The sequence below is a fragment of the Puma concolor genome, unplaced genomic scaffold (genome assembly GCF_028749965.1).
Source record: "Puma concolor isolate L17-30 unplaced genomic scaffold, mPumCon1.1.hap2 unalloc_scaffold_27, whole genome shotgun sequence".
In the NCBI taxonomy this organism is placed as follows: Eukaryota; Metazoa; Chordata; class Mammalia; order Carnivora; family Felidae; genus Puma; species Puma concolor.
The window spans coordinates 118,937-143,972 of NW_028240233.1; the positions used below are offsets into that span (position 1 = coordinate 118,937).

At 52.3% G+C, this 25,036-nt stretch overlaps 1 protein-coding gene and 1 pseudogene across 1 annotated transcript in view; both read left to right on the top strand.

Annotated features, from left to right (window-relative positions):
- Positions 1-25,036, top strand: part of LOC147571439 (pleckstrin homology domain-containing family M member 1-like) — a 57,001-nt pseudogene that overhangs the window by 21,951 nt on the left and 10,014 nt on the right.
- The window catches only part of LOC147571440 (leucine-rich repeat-containing protein 37A2-like), a 62,452-nt gene continuing 55,959 nt past the window's right edge, over positions 18,544-25,036 (top strand). Inside the window, exon 1 of the mRNA XM_086696410.1 lies at positions 18,544-18,585. The gene's annotated coding sequence lies outside the window, so the exon portion shown is untranslated. The remainder of the gene's footprint in view (positions 18,586-25,036) is intronic.

Below are 25,036 nucleotides of genomic sequence, written 5' to 3' on the forward strand. Positions count from 1 at the left end.
AAAAGACTATTATTTCCCCCTTTAGAACGTTTTCGAGGAATGCTGTAAAGTGATCTTTAGTACACATCTCAGTGAGTACTTATATACGATGTACCCTCTATGGCCACCCTCCAGATGGAAACATAGAACACTTCCAGCCCACCAGAAGGCTCTCTCATGCCTTGTCCCATTGTTCCCCTCTAAAGGAAGCCTCTATTCTGACTTCTAGCACCGTAGATTAATTTCTCCTATTGTTCGACTTCATTCGTATGGAAGGAACTGTACAATGCATACTCTTTTGCTTCTTTCACTGAGCATTATGTCTGTGTGGTTCACCTGTGCATATAGCATGAGGCTATAGTTTGTTCTTTTCCATTGTTCTGTAGCATTCCATTGTAAGAGTATATCACAGTGCATCTATCCATTCTCCTGCTAACAGACATTTGGGTTGTTTCCAGGTTTGGGCTATTATGATGAAAGCTGATGTGAACGTTCTTACATTTGTATTTCTGTGAACCCCTCTGCACTCTTTTCTGGGGGTTTATATCTAGGAGCGGAATCGCCCAGTCATTGGGAAGGCGTATGTTTACCTTTAGTGCATACTGCCAAGCAGTTTTCTAACAGTGCTTGCATTGACTTGTACTCACATTGGCAATATGTGAGCATTTTCATTGCTCTTTATCCTAGCCAGTGGGTCATCAGTCTTTTTCATTTCGGCCACTCTAATAGGTGTGCAGTGGGACCTCACTGTGGTTTTAATTTGCATTTCCCTGATGACTAACGATCTTGATACCTTTTCGTTTGCTTATTGGCTGTTGGAAGTCTCTAAGTCATTGCTTCATTCTTAAATTGAGTTGTGTGTATTTCCTGATTCATTGGTAGAGGCTCTTTACATATTATGGATATGTCTTTTATTAGAGAAAAAAATATGTCGCATATACATATAGCAAACGTTTCTTCAAGTCTATGGCTTGCCTGTTTTTTTAACGTTTATTTATTTATTTTGAGAGAGAGTGTGTACGCTCATGCGCGTGCAGAAAAAGAGGGAGAGAGGAATGCCTGGGTGGCTCAGTCGGCTAAGCTCAGGTCATGATCTCGCGGTTCACGAGTTCAAGCCGTGCGCCGGGCTCTGTGCTGACAGCTTGGAGCCTGGAGCCTGCTTTGGATTCTGTGTCTCCATCTCTCTCTCTCTGCCCCTTGCCCACTTGCACTCTGTCTCTGTCTCTCTCTCAAAAATAAATAAACATTAAAAAAACAAAAGAAAAAGAGAGGGAAAGAGAGAGAATCCCAAGCAGTCTCCACACTGTCAGTGCAAAGCCTGACTTGGGGCTTGAACTCACAAACTGTGAGATCATGACCTGAGCCGAAATCAAGAGTTGGATGCTTAACTGATTGAGCCACCCAGGTGCCCCTATGGCTTGTGTTTTAAATCTCTTAATGGTATTTTTCGTGGAGCAGAAATTCTTGGTTTTAATGCTCTTCAATTTATTGGCCTCTCTGTTTGTGGTTTACGTATTTTGTGTCTATTTTTAAGATCTCTACCCAAAGCTGTGAAGACCCCTGTATTTTCATCTAGAAGCTTTGTTGTTTTACCTTTTGCAATTAGATTTATGATCCACTTGGGACTGAGTTTTGTGTATGGTGTGAGGTAAGAGTCAAAAGTCACGTTTTGTCCATACAGATATCGGACCGACTAGCACCACTGACTGAATGTGACTGTATAAGCCATGTAGCTGTATAAGTGAGGTCACAGTCTCCATTTTTTACTATCCTGAAGAGTCTTCAGGGCCCAGAATGTCAGAGGACTCTGAAGGTTTTGAGCCGACAACTGTCAACACCCTGAAGGGTAAAGAAGAACGACTCCACAGCCCCTGGCTTGAGCTGGAAGCAGGGGGCTACCCCTAGGGTCTGGGGCTGCGCGCCCTAGTAGGATGCCACAGAGTGGCGTTGACCAAGCTGAGTTCACTCCCGTCCAAGACCTGACTCGTGTTGTGTCTCAGCTCCGACATCCTGTCTTGCCAGGGTCCCAGAGCTGATGGGACAGGGCAGCTTAACTTGTCACCCAAGCTCCTCGGCTCACCGGGCGTTGCTCCTCTGGCCTCCGGCAGCTTCTGCCACCGCAGGCTCCTTTCAGCCCCAGGCGTTTCCATTTGCCATTCCATCTGCCCGGACCCTTTCCCAGCTCGCCCCTTTTCCTCACCCTTGTCTCCGCCTTCCCCCAGCACCCTGTCCCAAAAGCACCGTCCCCAGTGACTCCCTTTCCCATTTGCCTGCTTCACTTGATTTCCTGCCTCTGGACTCGAATATCGGCTCCGTGATACGGAAGAGCATGTCTGTTCCCTTCTGTAAGGTCAGCTCTGCACACCGTACCTGGGTGAGTGCAGGCGTAATTAACGGCTCTCGAACTCTCAGAGACTCTCGAGATGCCAGCTTGGGAGTTTACGCTGAGAAGTAGGCCGCCAAGTGCATGGGCTGGGCTGGTGGGTCTGACCAGGGCGGGCTCCGCCTCCCCGCAGGCCTCAGGGGACTCAGGTGGCTGAGAGCCCACAGGACCCACTCATCCCTCCCCTAAGTAGATAGTCGCTGGGCACTCCCGTGCAGCCCACCTGGTGGACCCCCGGCTCCACCCCGCGTGTCACCCCTGTGAGTCTCATTTTCCTGTGCTTCTGTCACTTAGTCACTGCCATTTATTTGACACTTTGGTGGCGTGGGGTGGGGGTGGGGGGGGTGAGTAGAGGGTTCTGACTGTCAAGTCGTATAACCATGAGAGCCATTCAGTCTTTCTTTAAAAAAGAAACAAAAACCATTATTTTAAATTCATTCACCACAGAGGCCCTGCTCTGGGCCAAGCACCATACTTGGTACGGTGATGGAACAGGACGGACAAGGGCCCTGCTCCTTGGGGACAGACACTGGATCAGGCAAGTCATTACCCACATCATAATTACACTGGTGACAAGTGCCAGGAAGGAAAGGGGCCGGGAGTGGGGGAGCTAAGGGGACTTCTATTTGTGGACTCCGGGGGGCTGTGAACGGATTTCTCAGTTGCACTCCAGAGGACAGTCTGGATTCTAAGACTTCACCCAGTGAAAGTGGCATTCCTCTGTCTCGGGCCCCTCGTGGCAGGTGCTGCCATGGCTTTGACCCGTGGTCTGTGGCGGTTTCCTCCACCGTTAGAGCGGCAGGGAACTGGCCAGATGTGGGGGCTTGAATGAGCAGAAGGTAGGAAGGTAGGTGGTAGGAAGGGGGAGGGGGAACAGTGGGGTGCTCCCCCCACACTCCGCTTGGTGACCGGGGGCCCTGGCTGGGGCACAGCTACAGAGCTCCGTCCAGGCCTGTGTGCAGTAGCTCCAAGGACCCAGTGTTCCCACTGGTTTTGTCTGTTGTCTAAGAGAACAAAAGATGTTTCCTGGAGTATCATTTCCTGGGGGCTGACCTGTGGCCGCTGGACCGAGTCTGAACACTTCCCGATCGTCTCCCTCACCTCCTTGGAGAGAGGAGCCCTCACCAGTGAACTTCTATCACCTCACAATTCACATTTGTCTCCTTCCTTCCAGTCCCCTTGCCCCAGCCTTGTTATTTTATGCCAAAGACGTTTGATACTCAAGAATTATTCCCTCACCTGTGATAACTCTGTGCCAGGCAGAAAGAAGAGTGGCCATTGCATACAGCTTGGTAGGTGCTGGGTGGGGTGGGCAAAGAATGCCGTGGGAGCCCCGAGGAGTCCCTGACCCAGCTAGGCAGCGGGAGGAGTGTAGGCTGGGAAATAGTCAGGAAAGCTTCCCAGAGGAGGTGATGGACGGCCCCTGAGCTGAGTCTTAAGGAATAGTGAGCTGGGAGGCCGCAGGACTTCCCAGGTGTGTGTGCCAGGCTCTGTGGGGCTCCTGCCCATTTTCCTCGGGGAGCTCCCCTGGGTCTCTATGGCCCAGGCAGGCTTTGTTCAGAATCTTGTGTTGCAAATGCTTCCCAAGTAGCCACCCTGATTGACACATTGTCCTGTCACTGACTGAAGGAAGCACCTGCTAATTCCGAGGGTTTTCAGAGGGAGCCCTGGAGCCCAGCCCTGAGGCCCCGATACTCCCGACTCAGAGTTCTCCACTCTTGGCTTAAGGTGCCAGAAAGCATCTGAATGGATTAAACTGTGCAAACCAATCCCTCTAGGGCAGCCCAAGCCTTACTCCCCTTCCGCGTCTACGGGAGCAGAGAGGGCAGTCTCATTTAGGGGGTGGAAATAGCAACTTCAGGGTGAGGCTGGTGACACTTAACAAAATAGCTGGGCTGGACCCACCTCTCGTGTGAGTCACTTCCTCTGTGTAGACAGCCACTTAGGGCAGTCCAGCCAGCTTTCTTCTTGACTCTGCTCATCCATGCTTAGGCACAGAAAGGCAGGGAGTGCTTGAAATGGGGGAGGGGGGAAGCTAAAATCCCTTCCCACAATTCTGTGACCCCAGACCCACCCCACTTCTCCCACTGGTGAGCAGCTTCAGTCTCAGCAACAGAAGGGGTCCTGGGTCCTGCTCACCCATGCCTCCCTCATCTCAAACCCTATAAGCAGGGCTGACAAACTGTAGTCGCTGGGCACTAGTGACTGGTGCTGGGATGATGGGATGTCCACCTGCGACAAAATAAAGGTAGACCCCTTCCTCACACCATACACAAGAATTAACTCAAAATCAGTTGGAGACTTAGGGGAGCCTGGGTGGGGTGGCTCAGTCGGTGAAGCCTCCGACTTCGGTTCAGATCATGGTTCGTGAATTCGAGCCCCACGTCGGGCTCTGTGCTGACGGCTTAGAGCCCGGAGCCTGCTTCCGATTCTGTGTCTCCCTCTCTCTCTCTGCCCCCCCCCCCCCCCCGCTGTCTCTCTCAAAAATAAATAAACATTAAAAAATTTTTTTTAATAGGCAAAGAATTCGAATAGACATTTCTCCAAAGAAGATCTACTGGTGTCCACTGAGCACGTGAAAAGATGCTCGGTGTCATTGTCCTTAGACACTGGGGAAATTGCAAACCCAAACCACAAGACGGTACTTCACACACGTGAGGATGGCTATAATCAAACAGATAATAAAAACGTTGGAAAGGATGTGGAGAAATTGGAATCCCCATATGTGGTGGGAATGTAAAATGGTGTAGTCACTTAGGGAAAGAGTTTGGAAATTCCTCAGAAAGTTAGACATAGTTACCGAATGGCCCATCAGTTGCACTCATAGACATGTACCCAACGGAACGGAAAACATAGGTCCACACAGAAATGGTTACGTGGAGACAGAGACAAACCAAACAGGGCCTTTTGGTGAGGCAGGCCTTCTCCTGAGGACGCCCAGGGACTGGAGAAGAGGGGAGGGCCATGGTCAAGTTGGTCAGCTCCGTGAGGCCGAGGCCCGGAACCGAGACGTGGAGGCGTGCGTGCGGCAGCTGCAGGAGCGGATGGAGCTGCTGCAGGCCGGGGGAGACGCAGCTGTCACGGGGGTCCCCAGTCCCCGGGCCACGGATGCACCTTCCCATATGGCCCCCCGGCCGTGGCTCTGGGCCAAGGCCCGCTGGTGGGGCCAGGCCCCATGCACCGCCGCCACCTGCTGCTCCCTGCCAGCCTGACCTATCGGAGGCGCGTTCCCTGCTCCTGTTCGCCGTTGCTCTGGCTGCTGCCGCCGCCTTGGGCTGCACAGGGTTGGTGGCCTGCGCCCACCATCTCGCCCCGGTCTGGCGCCACCCGGGAGCCGCCTTCGCCCCCTGAACCCTAGGACCCCAAGCTGGAGGGTTGGGTGACCTGAGCACGGCGCAGAAGCCATTCCTACCGCCTCCCCGTTCACACCGCCTCCCAGCGTGGGTCTCCGGCTGAGCTCCAGCCCTGCGATCCGGGCCCGCCCCCTGGCGGCCGGGGAGGGAGGAGCAGGGGGCTCCATGGAGGCTTGCAACCAGGAATGCTGCAGTTGCTGCTGGGGAGAATGGCAGACCAACCACCTACTAACTCCGGCCTGGCTGAGGCCCCGCCGTGGATGGGCAAACTGCGATCTAGAGGAGACAGCAGGGCCAGGGCTCGGCCATCAGTTTTTCACCCTCCACGCGCCCCCCGCCTATCGGCTCGCAGACCACAAATCCCTGTGCATGAGGCCCTACTATCCCGGGAATGTTCTCTTCCCGCGGCGAACGTCTAGTGCGAGCCCCGCCCGCCTTCTCGAGAACCTTTTGCTTTCGCCAGCCCCGCTTTTTCGGGGACTCGCGCGCCCTCCTCACGTATGTAGCTCTGGGGGCCACAGCAGGCTCCGCCCGCCTCGGCAGTTTGGGTATTTATTGACCTGTCCTCCGACCCGCCAAGTTCCAGGACCCCAGCACCCTAATCCACGTTTTGGATGCACTGAGACCCCGACATTCCTCAGTATATATTGTCTCTCCACACCTAGGACCCCACCCCCGATCCTCGCGAATAAAAGGCCCTCCAGTCTGCCCAACAAAAAAAAAAAAAAAAAGAAAGAAAAAAAAAGAAATGGTTACGTGAATGTTCGTGGCAGCATTATTCATAATTGCCCCAAAGCAGAGACAACCCAGATGCCCATCAGCTGATGAACGGACAGACCAAATGTGCTACATCCATACCTTGGAATACTAGTTAGTAATAAAGAAATACCGATGCCTGCCACAACATGGATGGACCTAGAAAACCTGATGTTCAGAGAGAAGGCAGACACAAAGACCACATTTATAAGATTCCTTTTATATTGGGGCACCTTGGTGGCTCAGTTGAGCGTTCAACTCTTGATTTTGGCTCCGGTCGTGATCCCAGGTTCGTGAGACTGAGCCCCACGTCAGGCTCCACACTGAGTGTAGAGCCTGCTTAGGATTCTGTCTCTCTCTTTCTCTGCCTGTCTGTCCCCCTCCCCTGCTCATGCTGTCTCCCCCCCATACACCCCAAAATAAATATACATACAAATGAATAAAAAGACAAACCATAAATGAAGATTCTGTTTATGTAAACAGAATGGACAGATCTCTAGAAACAGAAAGTAGATTAGTGGTGGCCTAGAACTGGAGCGGTTGAGGGGAAATGGGAACTGACCGCTCCCGAGCACGGGGTTTCTTTCTGGAGGAATGAAAATGTTCTGAACTTCGTGGTGCTGGTTGCACAACTCTGTGAATACACTGAAAGTATTCAGTCGTGCACTCTAAATGGTTCCTTTGATGATCGGTGAATTGTGTCTCCATCAAGATGTCTGTAAAACAAAACAAACACACAAAAACCTTCAACCACCACCTGTGTCTTCCCTCCCTTCCCACTAGAAGAGCAGGAGCTGGATTTCAGAGGATGACTTCTACCGGCCTCCCCAGGAGCCGCCCACAGAGAGCCCTTCAGAACACTCCGTGGCTTCTTCCGGAGGGACTCCGGAGTCCAGGCCTGGGCTCCTCCGGCACTTTTCTCAAGGGCCAAGGAAAAGCCACTCCACGGGGGCCTTAATCCAAGCCTGCGTGCCTTCCCCAGGAGGCCGGCCAAGCAGGGCAGCGGCGGCCCAGGAGCACCAGAACTTCAGGGTGGTGCACCGCAGGCAGATGGGTAGGTGACCGCAGGGTTCCAGTGACCTTGCCGCGGGGACAGTGCCTTTCGGAGAGCAGTGCCAGAGCCCTCTTTTCCATTACTGGTTGGGTAGTGTATTCTCACGAGCAAAACCTCTTCCCAAAATGTAATCAGGAACACCCTTGCTGAGTAATTCAGGGAAGCATTTCAGGAAAAGTGCTATATTTTCTCATGAGAGCTCCACAGTATCATGCCCCCAAACCTGTTTCATATATTGAAATACTGAAACTTCCCCCCCCCCCCCCCCGAGGTCGTGTGACTATGCACGACTCTGGGTTCTGCCTGTAGCTCAGAGCAAACCCTGCCTCCGGAAGGCGTTTCAGTGCCCCTTCCCGAGACCTCTGTCTTCGATGGTTTGTTTAACAGCTCTGGTGGGGGTGTATCAGCTCTGCCATCTGTTAGCCGTCCTCTGTGCGCTGTTTACAACGAGGCCAGCTCGAGTTCCGCACCCTGTGCAATTCTAAAAAGCGTTCAGTAACCATAAGCGAATTTCTCCACAACCCCCACAAACAGAAAAGTCTGCCCTGGAGCCGGTCTCTTTCTCACTTCATTTTCTGTTTGCCATGACCCAGCAGACGATTCCGGCCAGGTTCCTAGCTCAGGAGAGCCCTGGTCTCCACACTGGCTTCTTTTAGGTTTTTCTTGTAGTCCGTGTAACCATGCCAGAGAAAGTGTGCCTCATGCCTAGGCCGTCAGGTTCCCTGAAGGGTAGGAAGACCCTATACAATTATCTGAAATCTCCAAGGCTAGTTCAGGCTGCGGAAGAGAGAACTGTGCATCCTTTGGACCCCCCAGTTGCTGGCAGAGCCCTAGGAACCAGGGAGCATAGAGGGGTGTGTGGTGTCCAGGCACACGCTCATTCAGCGGGTATTTATTAAGTATCTGTGCTGTGCCAGGCTGTTCTGGGTGCTGGGGACACAGCAGGAAGCAAAGCAACGTCCCTGTCTTCACAGACTTCTTATATCCTAGTGCAAGAGGCAGGGAAGAAGGGAATTAACAAGTAAATGTATAGTATGGACTGGTGATAATAATTGCTGTGGAGAACTTGGGGAGTGCCGGGGGGGAGCGTACTATTTCATATGGGTGGCCAAGGAAGCCCTCACAGAGAAGGTGACATTTGAGGAGATGTGCAGGGAGAGAGGCAGGAAGGCACGGGCCGACCTGTGTGGCTCCAGCAGGGGAACAGATGCAAAGATCCTGCCATGGGCACGTGCCCAGGAAACCAAGGAGATGGGAAGGGGGTAGTTAGAGATGAGGGCGGAGTGACGGAGGGCCTCGCGGGCCACAGAAGGGACGTTAGCTTTCCCTCCGAGGGAGATGGCAGTCATTGCAGGGTTTGGGGCAAAGGGACGTGATCTGACTTCCTTTAAATGGGGAGTCATCCTGGCTCGTATGTTGAAGGACCTCAGGGGAGAGAGACCAGTCAGGAGGCTCTCGCCACAAGCCAGGCCAGGGGTGACAGCCGTCGGAGCCCGTGTGGTAGCGGTCGAGGTGGTGAGAAGCAGAGGGTTCCGGATGTGCCAGCAGAATTCGCTGACGGGCTGCGTGTGTATGTGTGTGACAGAAAGGAAAGGTTTTTAGCCCAAGCAGCTCGAAGGATGCAGTTTGCCATTTATGAGATGAGGGATGTTGGGAGAAAAGCTAGTTTGCAGTGGGAGGGGCAGGAATTGATTTTCGGGCATGTCAATTTTGAGATGCCTATTAGATATCAGCCATACATGGCACAGGTGGAGATCTGAACCTGAAGTTCAAGGGCAAGGTTCAGGCTGGACATAAACGCTGGGGAGCTGTTGGCATAAAGCCCTGAGCGTAGGCACGATCAGGTAGGAGGCGGGTGTCAATGGAGAAGGGGACCCAGGACTGAGCTCTGGGGTGCTCCAATGTTGACATGTCAGGGAGAGGCGGAGGAGTGAGCCCGGGGGACAGAAGAGTGGCCCGTCGTGGCGGAGGAGTACCCAGAGTGGCCCCTCAGCAGCCGTGTGAGGGAAGTGTCTCATGAGGGCAGGAGGGTCTCAGCTGTGTCCTGAGATACTGATGGGTCAGGCCAGATTGGCACCAAGGATTAGCCTTGGGATTTGGTGACAAGGAGGGCATGGGGCTTCCCAAGTGCCGTTTCAGTGGAAGGAGGGGACAAAAACCTGACTGGAGCAGATTCAAGATGGAACGGGAGCAGGGGAACCAGAGACAGTTGTGACACCTCCTCGAGGTTTTCTGTAAAGGGGACAGAGGAACAGGGTGGTAATTAGAAATGTGAGTGCCATCAAGAAAGCTATTTTTAAAGATGGCAGAAATAACAGCGTGTTTGTGTGCTGATGGGAACGAGCCAGGAGGGAAGGGACAAAGCAGTGACACGGTGGGGGGCGGGGGGGGGGCTGCTGGAGAGACGTCCCTGTCCTTGAGTGGGCAGTGGGGAGGGGTCCCCTGTGCAGACGGAGAAGTAGGCCTCAGACTGAGCCGGAAGTTCATCCCCGGTGACAAGGGGGAAGTCTGAGTGTGGGTACAGATGCCATAGTGAGGGCTCTGTGGAGGTAATTTTTTTAGTCCTTTTTTTTTTTTTTTTTTCTCAGTAAAATTCAGGAACAAGGTCAACAGCTGAGGGTGCGGATGGGACGAAGGCACTCCTAAAGCGTTCTCGCGGCAGCCCCTGTCCCCACCCGCTGCAGGGCCTCGGGAGGTAGAGGCTTGGCCCGCCGTCTAAAGTGCCTCTTTCTGCCCCCAGGGCTGTCCAACCCATTCCGGGGTCTCATGAAGCTGGGCACCGTGGAGCGGCGGGGGGCGATGGGCATCTGGAAGGAACTCTTCTGCGAGCTCTCCCCTCTGGAGTTCCGCCTCTACCTGAACACCGAGGAACGCACCTGCGTGGAGAACTGCTCCCTGCTGCGATGCGAGGCCGTGGGGCCAGCCCACGGCGACGGCCGCTTCGAGCTGGTCTTCTCTGGCAGGAAGCTGCTGGCCCTGCGGGCCTCCTCCCAGGACGAAGCCGAGGACTGGCTGGACCGGGTGCGGGAGGCCCTACAGAAGTGCCGGCCCCAGCAGGAGGATGAGTGGGTGAACATCCAGTACCCGGAGCAGCCCGAGGACCCCCCAGACGCCCCCCAGGGTGGCCTCCCCTCCCACCCGGACCCACCCACTGAGCCCGAGACTCTCCAGGGCACACAGTTCTGTTGGTCCTCTGCCCAAGTTCCCGAGCCAGACGCTATTAAAGAATCCCTTCTGTACCTGTACACGGACAGGACCTGGATGCCCTATATTTTTTCCCTATCCTTGGAGTCTCTGAAGTGCTTCCGAGTGAGAAACAACGAGAAAATGTTAAGTGACAGCCACGGAGTTGAGACCATCCGAGACATCCTGCCAGACACGAGCCTCGGGGGCCCATCCTTCTTCAAAATCATCACGGCCAAGGCCGTCCTGAAGCTGCAGGCCGGGAATGCTGAGGAGGCCGCCCTGTGGAGGGAGCTGGTGCGCAAGGTCCTGGCGTCCTACTTGGAGAGGGCCGAGGAGGCGGTGACACTGGGCGGGAGTCTGGACGAAAACTGTCAGGAGGTGCTGAAGTTCGCCACGCGGGAGAACGGCTTCCTGCTGCGGTACCTCGTGGCCATCCCCACGGAGAAAGGCCTCGACTCCCAGGGCTGCTTCTGTGCAGGTGCCCCCTTGCTGTCCCGCCACCCCCAGCCTGCCCGCCTCACTCTGCCTCGGGTGGGGCTCCCGATTTAGGCTCTCTGCCCTGTCCTGGCTCTCCACGAGCGTCCCCATGCCACCCCTGGGATGTTGCAGCAGACGTAGCCTCTGCTCCTCCCCAGCACCCACCGAGGCCAGCAGCCCTGCCGAGGGTTGGGACCTGTGGGTGCACAGCTCATCCTACTGAGTGCTGTGCAATAGAACATTCTCCGATGGTGAAAATATCCTAGATCTGTGCTGTCTAATATGGTAACTACAAGCCATCTGTGGCCCCTGAGGACTTCAAATGTGGCTAGTGTGACTAAGGAACCAAATTTTCAGTTTAACTTAAAGGTATTTAAATTGAAATGGGCGCCTGTGGCTTGTGGCCACCGTACGGGCCAGCACAGCTGTATATATTGTTCTGCAACTTGGTTTTGTTCTACTGAGGAATGTATCATGGATATTATTCTACGTCAGTACATCTGCCGTATCATTACTGTCCTCAAGTCTGATCCTTCTGTGTGGGACCACCGGGCCAGCTGCTTTATTTGGATTATTTAACTTAGTCCTAACAATAACCTGTCCTGTGGTGAAGCCAGATGAGGACCTTGACGGTCCTAGAGGCTCGCTCTGGCCGTGTCCCCGCAGGGCCTCTCCACCCCATTGCTTTTCAAGGCTGTGAGATATTCCATGGCTCACGTTCCATTTTTAGCTCTTCTCCCCGACCCAGACCCCTGTTTCCATCACCTTCGGTTCTCCAGGGGGACTGTGAGGACTTTGCCCTGCCGCAGGGTGCCCTAGCAGGAGACGCAGCTGCAGGTGGTTTGAGGACCATCCTGTTGGCTGGAGCCTGTGGGACCGGAGGGAAAGTCTGCTTCGGGCATCTGGAAGGAAGTGGTCTGCGGTTTTCTTCCTGCAGAAGACATTTTCAAGTCCCTGCTCACTCCCTCCTCACACCCGCCAACCCCTAACACTCACGCTCTGAACTTTCCGCCTGTGGGTGTTGGGCTCGTGGAGGAGGCCAGGCCCCCCAGGGCTGGTGAGGAGGGTCCCCCAGTGGGTGTGAATGCTGGCAGGGGGCGGCTCTCACTGTGCCTCTCACCCGCCAGCCCTCAGGCCGAGACTGAATCTGGGGGCTTGGGCTTCCTTCCTGCTGCAGGCATGGCTTTGTGGCCGGGTGGATGCCCACCGCCGGCATCTGGCTGTATTTCATGGTTCACAGGGCACTTTCAAAGCCTCATCTCATTTAAACTTGGTCATCACCCCCACAGGAGAGCAAGGAGCAGCTGAGTTTTATAGATACTGAAATGGAACCTCGTAAAACCTCGACGAAGGTTAGGATGAGGCAGCTATTAGGCAGAAGAGCCAGCCCTTCTCGTCCCAAGGCCAGAGGGCCTCTTTCCCCTGGCCCTGTGGGAGGCAGGCATGTGCTCAGGATCTGAGCCCCACTCTGACTCCCACCGCCCGCCGCTGTGGAGGGACCTCCAGCAGAGGAGCTGAAGCCGGACCCTGCACCACTGTCCAGAGATGTCCGGCCTGTCTGACTCCAAGCTGGCACCAGGCAGTGTCCAGACGGTCCTGCCTCCGGTTGGCCTCCCCACCTACTCCCTGCCTGTCGGCCGGCCCCATGTCCCCAGCTCCTACCCTGCTTGCTGAGGCGCTGACTCGGTTGCTTCCGTTTCTGGGCCCCAGTGGAGGGGTGGGCCTACGGGAGGTTGGCATTGGTGAGCAAGCAGTGGGAACACTGAACACAGGCAGCTAGGTAGAAGAGGATGTGGGCTCTAACACCAACCCAACCCAAATCCGATTACCGGCTCTGCCACTTAATCGTCCTGTGACTGGGCAGGTCTCCTGACCTCTCTGTGCACCGACTGCTTCGGCTGCAAAATGGCAGCAATAATTGTTAATGGTGTTTTGTCGTAAAGACTAAGTAATGGGGTTGTTTCTCAGCGGTGGGCATGTGAGTGACGGTTGTTTGATCTTTGTGTCCTCCTTGTATGTCTGCCCCTTCCTTAAATAGCAGGTCCTTCTGCCTAGGAGCTTCTGCGTTGTCCCCAGACTCTGGCCCCGCCACTGCTCACTCTCCTGCCGTCCCTCTCCCCAGGCTGCTCCCGGCAGATTGGCTTCTCGTTTGTACGACCCAAGCTTTGTGCCTTCTCTGGCCTCTATTACTGCGACATCTGCCACCAGGACGATGCCTCGGTGATTCCGGCCAGGATCATCCACAACTGGGACCTCACCAAGCGCCCGGTAAGCCTTGGGCCCAACCAGTCGTGGCCACACAGGGCTGAGGAGTGACAAAGGAATGGTCGCTCCCCTTTGTTGCTGCTCTTTGTGTGGAGGAGTTTGGCTCTAGGGAATTTAGGGTCACTGGTTCAGGCCCCATGATGGTGGGAGGGCCAACCAAGAGAAAACTGTGCTGCTGGTCTGTAGCCCCTGGGCAGAACTCTGTCAGTGCCTGCCTCGTTCCTCAGGTGGAGGTCTGAGGGTGGTTCTCTGCAGCTCCCATGGCCATGGAGAAAACTGTTTAAGGCACCAGCAACTAGAGAGAGAGAAAGAGAGGGAGAGGAAGAATAGATAAGGAAAGATAGTTAGGATAGATTATATTTCTAGATGGATGGGGGATGGGTGGGTAGATAGTTGTGAATAGATAGATGGGTGGATGGGTTGGCGGGTGGATGTAGACAGATGGTTGGGTGAATGGATGTGGATGGAGGGATGGGTAGATGGATGTGGACTGATGGACGGGTGGATGGATGGGTGGGCTGGCCAACTGGCTGTACTTCCCCTTGGAGCAGTCAGCCTTTTCTGTATATTTGTTTACATACATTTGTAAAGTTGGGATCGTTCTGGACTCATACTGATTTATAACAGGCTCTGTCCACTTGGTACCATTTAGTGTGATTTAGTCTTGAGTACTTTTTTATGTTCACCAAATGCTTTTGAATAAGATGTATTCTAAGATCTCTCTTTTCTTCTTCTCCACCTGAGCTTACCCACCTACCTAGCTATGTTACCATTAGCAAATTATTTAACTTCAGTTTCCTCATCTATAAAGAAGGATTAATAAGTATCTGCCTCAGAGGACATTACAGGAGATGGCACCCGCCAGTCTCTTAGAGCCTTACATCAGTGCCCTTTCTTTCTCCTGAGGCCTGCCACACCTTCAGCCCCTCATTCACTTAGTCAGAGCCTGCCTGGAGGAGCACAAACTTGGCTTTCTCCCAAAGGCACAGATTTCTGCTTAAGACAGACACAGAAGCACAAAGAAGAAGCTATTTGTTTCTCAAGACCCAGGCCTATTGGCCATGCAGTCTTGACGTGTGGATGTGTCGTCAGAGCACAGGGAACGTGACTCTTAGATTCCGTGCCACCCCAGCCTCCACCTTGCTGGGGACCGGAACCCCAAGGACATTAGCTTCACTTTGGCTTTTTGTTGGTTACCTTGTCCTCACTCCTGCCCTCAGTGGTAAGTATTTAACTAACTGCATATAGAATATTAAACCTCAGAACCGCCACAGATGCAAATAATTCTTTGGCCATAAAACACACTCGCTATTTACAACATCCGGACAACTTTTTTTTTTTTTATTTTTTATTTTTTGCATTTATTTATTTTTGAGAGAAAGAGAGAGAGAGAGAGAGAGCACGAGTGGGGGAGAAGCAGAGAGAGGGGAAGACTCAGAATCCAAAGCAGGCTCTAGGCTCTGATCTGAGCTGTCAGCACAGAGCCCGACATGGGGCTCAAACCCGTGAACCGTAAGATCATGAACTGAGCCGAAGTCGGACGCTTAACCGACTGAGCCACCCAGGCGCCCCTGCATTATTATTATTATTATTATTATTATTATTATTATCATTATTTTAACCTAAACTCAAAATAATTCCGTAAGAGATGCTTTTCTTTTCCCCACTTTATAGACAAGGAAACTGAGTCACAGAGGTTAAATAAGTGTCACAAGGTCCTACTGGTAGGCAGTGGTAGAGCCAGGATTCGAATTCAATTCTGACTTGAAAGCCTGACTCCTAACCACTGCATGGTAGTTGATGGTGGAGACCATCTCAGATCCTCCGGCCTTCTTATTACACCAAGGAGGAGACTGAAGGGGAGAGAAGCTTCTTGGTAGTTAATGAGGCAGCCAAGTGTGCAGAGACAACACCTCAGTTTAGACCCGGGCTCTGCTTTCTGCAGGTAGATTGGATAAGCCACTTTAGCTTCTCTGAGCCTCCATTTACTCATCTGTAAAATGGGGGTGGTGACACCTCCCCCATTGAATTGTCATCAGCCCGAAGAAAGGATATGGTTGAGATCCGCAGCCCACCGTCGGGCAAATAGTAGGCGCTCAGTAACCGGCTTTGGCATTAGGGTCAGGGCCGAGGGTAGAACCTGTAACACCCTGTCAGTGGGAGAGGCTGGGATTGATCGCTCCCCTCCACACGGGGACTTGGGGGAGCCCTGGTTGGTGCTGCTGGCCAGAGCTTGGGGTGGGGGCGCTCGGGAAACCTTGTTAAGCTGTGTCTGATCTGTAGTTTCCTGTGGCTGGAGCCTGACTCAGACAGTCACCTGGTTCCCGGGTCGGCGCTGGGGCAGTGCCTGTTTCTGTTAGGCAGGAAAATGGGGGCTGGGAAGACAGGAAATAGTGGGAAGGATCTGTAGGCCCGGGGGGAGAGGGGCATTGACCCAACGTGGCCGGGGAGGGACCGCAGCTAGTGCCTGGGAGGGAGAGTAGGTTTGGGAGTTAGGGCAACTGGGTTCAGATCTTGACTTTTATGAGCTGTGGACCTAGGCCCGGTCACATCATCTCTGGTCCTCCATTTCCTCATCTGTATAATGAAGATGGCACCGCTTCCCTTGGACGGTGGTGGCAGGGCGGGTGAGTGGGTGGGTAATACTGTGCCTGTCGCAGAGATGCTCACCGAACGGCCATTCTGTCCCGCCCCCCCCCCCCCCAACCGCCACCGTCTGCCGTCTGGTGGTGTCCCAGATCTGCCGGCAGGCTCTGAAGTTCCTGACGCAGATCCGGGCCCACCCCTCATCAACCTGCAGCTGGTGAATGCCTCGCTGTACGAGCATGTGGAGCAGATGCGCCTCGTCCGGAGGAGACGGGAGCAGCTGAAGCTTCTGGGGGATTACCTGGGCCTGTGCCGAAGTGGGGCCCTGAAGGAGCTGAGCAAGAGGTGAGCGTCCCGGACACACACACACACACACACACACACACACACACACACACGCATGCAGCTAGTGCCCGCCCAAGACGCCCCCTTAGGAAAAATGCCAGAGCCGAGCAGAAATCACCTTCCCACTAGGTTGGGGAAATTACCGCAAGCTTTGGGAGTGGTTTTTATTTGTTCATGTATTCATTCATTTACTCGTTCATCTAACAGTTATTTACTGAGAACATACCAAGTGCTCAGCACTGAGCCAGCTTTGTGAGCTCCACACTGAGCAAGGTAGACCCGGTCCTACCCTCTCACAGGGAAGGCAGATGAGTAAGCCTAGAGCTACAACAGCCTGTAGAGCTGCTACAACAGCCTAGAGGGAGCTAGAAGGGAGGCAGGATGCCTGGAAGTACAGAGGTGAGCCCTCTAATCCGGAGTGGAGGAGGGCAGAGCCCGGAAGACTTCCTGGAGGAATGTACATATAAGATGAGCCTTGGAGAATGAGTCAGAGTTAGAAAGGGGAAGACTCAGGAAAGAGTGTTACAGATGGAAGGAACGGTGCGCTCAGGCCCTGAATGAAGGCCCCATACGAGGGAAGAACAGAGAGAGCTCCTGGGCGTGCAAGGAAGGAAGAGGGGCGCTGCCAGGACCCCGCGCTGCTCGGCCACGTGGAGGCCCCCCAGGCAGGCGCACGCGGCGCGCACCCCGAAGTCGGTGCCCGCGCGCGCGCACTCCTCTCCACTGGGCCCGGCAGCCCTTCCCTCCCTCGACACCCAGCAAACAGAGGTTGCGGGGGGGACTGGAACTGAGGGTCCCCAACCACGTTGGAGCAGGAGGGCAGAGTAGGAAAGGATGCGGGGGGAATAAGGGAGACCAAAGGAGGAAGGACTGAGGGTTTTTTGAGGGGGGACCACCTCGCTGTCTCAATTCCTCGGATGAGTGGCCTAGAGCCAGCCAGGCTGGGCCAGCAGGGCGCTGGGAGGCAGTGTCAGCCTGTGGCTTTGCTGGGCTAGAGGTGGGGGCGGGGGCGGGGCGGGGAAGGCCAGGTGGCAGGGGCTGTTTGGAGAAAGGAAGGCTTTCTGGGCCCAAGGGAGGCCAAGTCCGACGCCTGCCCCGGAGCCCGGTGTACTTGATTTGGCTTTTCAAATATGCACTGAGGCGTCGTTCTTGCCTTGAGAGCTGAGTTATTCACACCCACTGGGCCCTGCTGGATAAGAGCACCAGTGAATGCAGGACTGGTAGGGAGAGCCAGCTAGTGCGCTGAGGTTGCACAGAGAGACAGTGACCCCTCGCCGTTTTCTGGGTGTGGAACTTTTAGTCCCCGCGCAGGAGAGGGTGACAGCCTTCTGGTTCCAGGCGGGGACGCAAGGAGCTCCGTTTCTCAGCCTCCCCTTGGGCTGATGGCTCGGAGCCTGGAGCCTGTTTCCGATTCTGTGTCTCCCTCTCTCTCTGCCCCTCCCCCGTTCATGCTCTGTCTCTCTCTGTCCCAAAATAAATAAAAAACGTTGAAAAAACAATTAAAAAAAAAAAGCAGCTGTTTATTTGTACCCTTATCTCACTTCCTTTCCTAGACCGCGACCTCTCTTGAGGGCAAGAGGAACCGGTTTCCCCACAGCACACAAGACACGGTTACCACTCATTCATTGGGAGTTTATTGGAAGGATAAATGGGGGGGGGGGGGGAGTAGTAACCGGACATATTTGACATAGGAGATGCTTGCGCACAAGAGCCCAGCGGAGCGCAAGCTCCAGACCCACAACTGAGCAGCTTACTGGGAAGCAGAGCGAGAACAGCCCCCCCAAGCCTGCCTCCGCTGGGGAATGGCAGGTGTCCACCAGCTCTCCTGCAGCTTTGCTCTGAGGACCTCACGTCCCTACTTCTCCGACTGCCCTTGTCAACGCCTGACTCGATGCCGAAGCCCGCCCCCCTACCCACAACTATGCTTCCTCGTCCCCGATCTGCGGCAGTGCCTCTGACTACTCTTAGCCTTTTTGTCCGGGCCTCTTCTCCGTCGCCCTCCTCTTCTGTCTCCATCACCACCGGCAGGGCGCGCGCCGGGGCAGCCCTGGCCGGCAGGAGGGGGCGGGTCCTGCGACCGGGAGCCGGCAGCCGGAAGCCGGACGGGGGGGGGGGGGGGCCGTGAGGACGTGTTCCAGGGAAGCCAGGGCCGGACCCGGCGGGGCCGGCGACGTGGAGCCGCTGTACCAGCAAACGCACAAGTGAGGGCCGCGTCGGGGCACGGGCGGGGGCGCAGCCAGGCTGGGCGAGGCCGGCTCCCCTGGCTGGGGCCTCGGGCGCCCGCCAGTGTGGAGGCCGAGTCCTTCCGCCGGGGCGCTGCCGGGGGCGGCTCGGAAGTTCTGTCTCTGGCGGGATGCCCAAGTCGGCGGCGGATGGAGGGTCCGGCCTGATGCGTGGGGACGTTGGGCCGGACGGCTCATGGGATCTTCGAGGCCGCGACTACCTGCTAAGTAGACTAGGTGAAGGGAAAGTCACACTTACAGATGATAAATTGTTTGTCCAGCACCTGCCAACTCACTGCTCTGGGTTGGTAGAGATGGTGGGAGTCAGGGCCCCTACACCTAGTTTACTATTCACTTGGAGAGCCCAGGGACGTCCGAAAAAAATCTAAGGTGTGGCAGGATTGGATGGAGTGTAAAGGAACAATACAAACGGAATCTTCTTTAGTTTAGAAAGAGCCATCATTGAGCTAAGGTCGTCAGAATAAGTTTCATTGTAACTCACAGCTCCTAAATGACGTCGGCCCCAACTCTTGATTGACACTAATCTGTTGTTGCTGCTACACTTTTTTCCCTTTTCTTTTGATTTGGTTTATACCAGAGACCATAATGATGAAGTGTTTGGTTTGAGTGCAAATATAAAACCTACTTTGTAACAGTTTTAAAACGGAGCCCTTTAAAATAGGGAGCCCTATTCTCATATAAAAAGTATAAGAAGGGACGGGTCGCCTGTGTGGCTCAGTCGGTTGGACATCTGACTCTTGATCTCAGCTCACGGCTTGATCTCTGGGTGGGGAGTTCAAGCCCTGCGTTAAGCTTCAAGCTGGGCGTGGAGACGACTTTAGAAAAAAAAATTTTATATCTATATATATGATGGAACTTAAATAATCAGACCTGTGAGTCCATTGGAAAAGGAATGAAATAGAATTATTTTTGTGTTACTAAGAAAGGACAGATCTTTTAGTGTGTCTTTCCCCTGAAGTATTGAACCAGTCCTGGGAGTTCTGGTTCTAGACTTCTTTTTCTGATCTATAAAATGTTAGTTTGGAGCTCATAAACTTTGAGGCTCCTTTCAGCTTCATGATACTGGTGATTGAGTGTCTTAAAAGGAAACACACAATCCTGCGAGCGTCAGCAATTAACTTTTGCAGTTGCAGAAATTAATGATTGAGGCTGAATTGACACAACAGTAACTGAGCATCTTAATTTTACTGGAACTTTGAACCCACTTTGTGGTTATCTCTGGCCATGTCCCTGACAGTACGTTGGAATGAAATCAGTACTTGAAAGTTCTGTATCTTGAAAACTCCTTCTTAACTGCCTGAGCAATGAGTGGGGGAGGGAGGGGAGGTGAAAATCAGAATAAACATTTTATGCTTAAGTAATACTGCATTAGGATGAACTTTATAGATGAATAAGTGGCCAGGCTTCTATTTTTGATATTCAAGTGGTTGTAGAGGTGTCTATATTTGTCCCCTGTATAGTCTAGGATCACTCAGTGCCCTGGACCTTATTATCTCTAGAGATTCTTTGCGGTTTTAATTTTTTAAAAAATATTTATTTTTGAGAATTAGAGTGTGAGTGGGGGAGGGGGAGAGAGAGAGAGAGGGAGCTACAGAGTCCGAAGCAGGCTCTAGGCTCCAGGCTGTCAGCACAGAGCCCAAAGCGGGGCTCGAACCCACGAATCGTGGGATCATGACCTGAGCTGAAGCCGGACACTTAGCCGACTAAGCCACCTAGGTCCCTCTATCCCTAGAGCTTCCGATTCAGTAGGTCTGGAGCACAAGAAGCTCTATTTTTAACAAGCTCTCCAAGTGATTTTGGTGAGCAGCTGGGTGTGAAAACTGTTACCTTATCTGAAGACCAGTTTTTCCCTTTTTTTGATTTTGCCTTCTGGTGAGAGGCTAAATGTAGAAGCGGCAAGGTGGGTGAGGTGAAAATGACCAGATGGTTCCCACTACTTTTAAGTAAAGCAAAAACAACCACAAATGTTTGTATGATGCCGTAAAGGTTACACAGCAATTTCATATTGCATTTGGATCTATGAGCCTTTAAATAGTTGTGATTATTGATTCATGTGTGTACCCTGTTTTATCGGAGACTGAGGCACCAAGGAGTTAAATGGCTTGTTCCTGGTTCCTCAGCCAGTCCATAGTGGGACCAGAACTTGCAACCAGTATCTTTTAACTCTAAAACTGTTCCCTGCTCGTAGGGGTCAGAGGCAGCATGGATACAAAATAGGTGTATATGAAAGGATGAGAGTAGTTCCATGGACTTTAAAAAAGCAATTTCATTTCTACAGACTGGATTTGTTTGTTTGTTTGTTTGTTTGTTTGTTTTTAGTCAGCAACAGTGACCTTGTTTTCTTACTATTAGGTCTCTCTGCTTGGTGATGTCATTACCTAAGCCCACCACGGACCCCATGTTGGACAGGGCTAAGACTTCTGGTTTCTAGTGTCCACCTGCCCCCCCCTCCCCCGCCCGCCCCAAGTCCTGCCTGTGCATCACCTGTTCCTTACTGGCTTCAAGTGTGTTGTCTGAATTCCCAGTTCGGTTTAAAACAGACTTGCCACATAGTAGTCCCCCCTATGCCATGCCTGCTTGCTTTGTTGTTTTGCATTTGATTTCCTCCCAGGCATGAAATGTAGAGATTGGAATCATTTTCTTGGCCGTATCTCTTCTAGTTCATTCAGAGCATTCGGAGCTTAGGTGGGAGAAGTCAGTATTGTTTCCCTGCAACTTTAAAGTTTGTCCATTTTGGCTTAGAAAACGGTATAAGCCACCTGAAGGGTGTTTATAGGGTGAGTGTTGCCATCATCTCTCACCCTGTCCTCATAGACTTTAAAAATTGGAGGGGACTGGCAAAATCTTCCATTCCAACTCCCTTTAGTCAGGAAGACCCTTTATAAAACCCGAAGCAGTTCATGTACCCTGTGTTTAAACATGCAGGAGCTCTTTTTCTTCTTCCTTTTTTTCTTTTTTTCTTTTTTTTTAAGTTTAGAGAGAGAATGAACACGAGTTGGGGGGGCGCGCAGAGAGAGGGAGAACCCCAAGCAGGCTCCCAGCTGTCAGCGCAGAGCCCTCCCGACACGGGGCTCGAACCCATGAACCATGAGATCATGACCTGAGCCTACCAAGAGTCGACGCTCAACTGACTGAGCCACCCAGGCGCCCCCCTTCTTCCTTTGCTTGAAGAGAGAGAGTTCATAATTATTCTGGGGTTTTTGTGGGGAGGGGCAGGTTGAGCTGAAAGCTACCCTCTTGAATGGGGCTCTTGGTTCTGGCTCTCCCTTCAGGAGCCGCAGTGGAGAATGAGCCCATTCCTCTGCCTGTATGTCAGCTCTAGGTATTTGAAAAGCACCAGCTGCCCCATTTTAATGGAGGGTTTTTTTTCTCTTTTCTTTTTTCTTTTCTTTTCTTTTCTTCTTTTCTTTTCTTTTCTTTTCTTTTCTTTTCTTTTCTTTTCTTTTCTTTTCTTTTCTTTTCTTTTCTCAGAGGCTTATTATCACTAGCTCTTTTGACCATTCCTCTTCATGACTTGACTTCTAGACTCTTTCCCGGTCATCCTCTTCATCCATCTTCCATCAGGGGAAGTCTTTATTTTTTTATTTTTTTTTTCAACGTTTATTTATTTTTGGGACAGAGAGACAGAGCATGAACGGGGGAGGGGCAGAGAGAGAGGGAGACACAGAATCGGAAGCAGGCTCCAGGCTCTGGGCCATCATCAGCCCAGAGCCCGACGCGGGGCTCGAACTCACGGACCATGAGATCGTGACCTGGGTGAAGTCGGACGCTTAACCGACTGCGCCACCCAGGCGCCCCCAGGGAAAGTCTTTAATAGGGGCCTTTAACAGACAGCTCCCAGGATGGAATGCCACTTGATATTGTACATTGGGGACTTTTTAAAAAAGTCTTAAGTGGGAATGCTTTTCATCCCTGACAAATTTCATCTTACTATTTTAGCCTAAATGAAAATATTACTATTTGTTTTGTGGTACAACATCCTAACCTAGGCTCATTAGCACAGAGTGATGTGCAAATGTCATCAACGTAAGTTGGTTTGTTAAAAAATCTTGAACAAAACGTAGAGCTGAAGGCAGTCCTGTGGTAGAATGCTGGAAATCTTTGCTAGCATCCCTTGGGTACCATTATTTAGCCTGCCATGAAGCCCTCGTCCTTAAAGTTTAAAGTATTTGTCAATCCATGGGAGAAATGTACTATCTCATTATTTTGACTTTGCATTCTTCTGATTACTAGTCAAGTGGAATAATAGATATAGATATAGATGTAGATATGGATATAGATATAGATATAGATATAGATATAGATATAGATGTAGATATGGATATAGATATAGATACAGATATGTTTGGGTTTTCTTTTCTGTCATTTGCTCTTTGCCCATTTTACAAAAGTGCTTTGACTTTTCCTGTTGATTTGCAGCATTTTTTAATATACTCTAGACATTAGTCCTTTCTTATCTGCCGCGGGTATCTTCCAGTCTCTGCCTGTCTTTTTATTTTTTTAGAGCGTCTTTGGTGTAGACAGGTGTTTTGTTTTAATGTAGTCAAATTGACGAGTCTTGTGGTGTGTGTGGTTTGGGGGACAGTATTGTTTTTTGCCTTGTTTAGGAAATTCTTCTTCAACCTGAAGTCATAGTATGCATTCCTGTATTTTCTCCAGAAAATTTTGAAGCCTTGCCTTTTACATTTGGGCTTTAAACCATCTTGCGTTTCTTTTTGTGTCTGGACTCTATTCTTTGCTCCTGGGTCAGGGTTAGGGTTTGTCTGTCTCCGCACTGCAATGATGTTGTTTTGTTTGGTTTTGTGTTGTTATTATGGCTTTGTCATAAGTCCTCATAGCAGGTGGACCAGGTCATCCCTCTCATACTTGATTCAGAGTTGTCTTGGATACTCTTTGCCCCCTGCCCCCCTCCCTTTTTTCTTCTGTTCCCGTTCCTGTCAACACTGCTAATTTTCACATTTGCTCTATGAAGCTGCCATTGACAACTTACCTCATGGCCTACGTGCAGGCCTTCGGTAAAATCCGAATTGTCTTCCCATCGGCGTCGCCGTGCAGTCCTCTTGCTGTCTCTGTGGTTACCCTGACCCAGATGTTGGTTAACTCAAGCTGTGTTCCTCCATCTACCTCCGTACCTCCACGTGCCCTCATTCTACACTATCAGGACCTATCTTACCGGAGGAGCAGTCTGGTCCCTCCATCTCTAGTGGTGATTTCTAGTTTCCTTTCAGGGCCGTGGGTCTTACCCAGGTGCGCTCAGACTCAGTAGAGCGCTGGCCTTGCTTCTGGTGCCGTGGGTCATGTTTAGAGTCCGCAGGAAAGCCCTGGAAAAGACAAGACAGAGTTGAAACCCAGTTTGGGCTTCTGGCTTGCATTGGTAAATTTGGGTTCACAGAGTGTGGTGCCCATGGTGGAGGCTGGTTGCTGACCTTTCCCTCAAGGGTTGGAGGTGATATAGTTGCTCAGCAGACTGCTTTCCTGTGGCTCTGATGTGAGAGACCGGAAGCACCAGGAGCCTGTTGTTGGGGTAGCATAGGCAGTATTCCAGAACTGATCGCAGACGACTGCTAGGAAGGGCTCTGGGGGTGACCTTGGTCAAGCCCCGAGGAGCCTCCGGAGAGCACGCTAGGGCCCGCCACCTGAGACCACGCTGGCGAGCCAGGGTACGGTGTCGCATTTCCCAATGAGGTGGCACTCGCCTGGGATTGCCAGGGAAAGGCCTTTACCGGACGGGACATCCCCGTCTTTCAGGACCTTCCTCTGATAGTTTTCTCGCACTGATCGCCTCATCCCTTCTCCCCTCCGACCCCTACTCGCTTCCGGGCAGGCCCACCTGCTTGTAATCCACGTGCCTTTTTGCCGATCCTTTTCTTCATCTCTTCCCTCATCAGGTCAAGCTTCTGTCTTCAGAGTGCTCTTTAGAACTCACTTGACGCCACCGGGTTCCGCCAGCTTTTACTCTTATTTTCTTACGTTTCCTTGGCACCACGCCACTGCGCGGAGCCCCTCGGCTTCCTTTTTGTTTACACTTACATGTAGTGATGTTCCCCTAAATCTTCTTGGGACTTGTCATGTCTCTCTGGCCTGTTGTTCCTAATTACATTGTTTCTCAAGGACAAGGATTATATCTTTCTTGCCCTTTGACTCTCCCTAGTACAGACCAGCGCTCAGCACATCGGGTCAAAGAACAGAGAGTGGGATTGGCTGGGTCCGGATTGAGGTTTATCACTTGCTGTGTGACCTTGAACAAGTTACATAACCTTTCTGGGCTTCGGTTGTCTTATTTATAAAACGAAGATGATAATGGTCCTTTCCGCATAGGGTTATTGACTTTGCAGAATGTCTCCGATGTGGCAGGCACTTAGTAAGCGCCGCCTGTTAGTGTTACAAAGTAAGTTAGTGTTCTTATTAA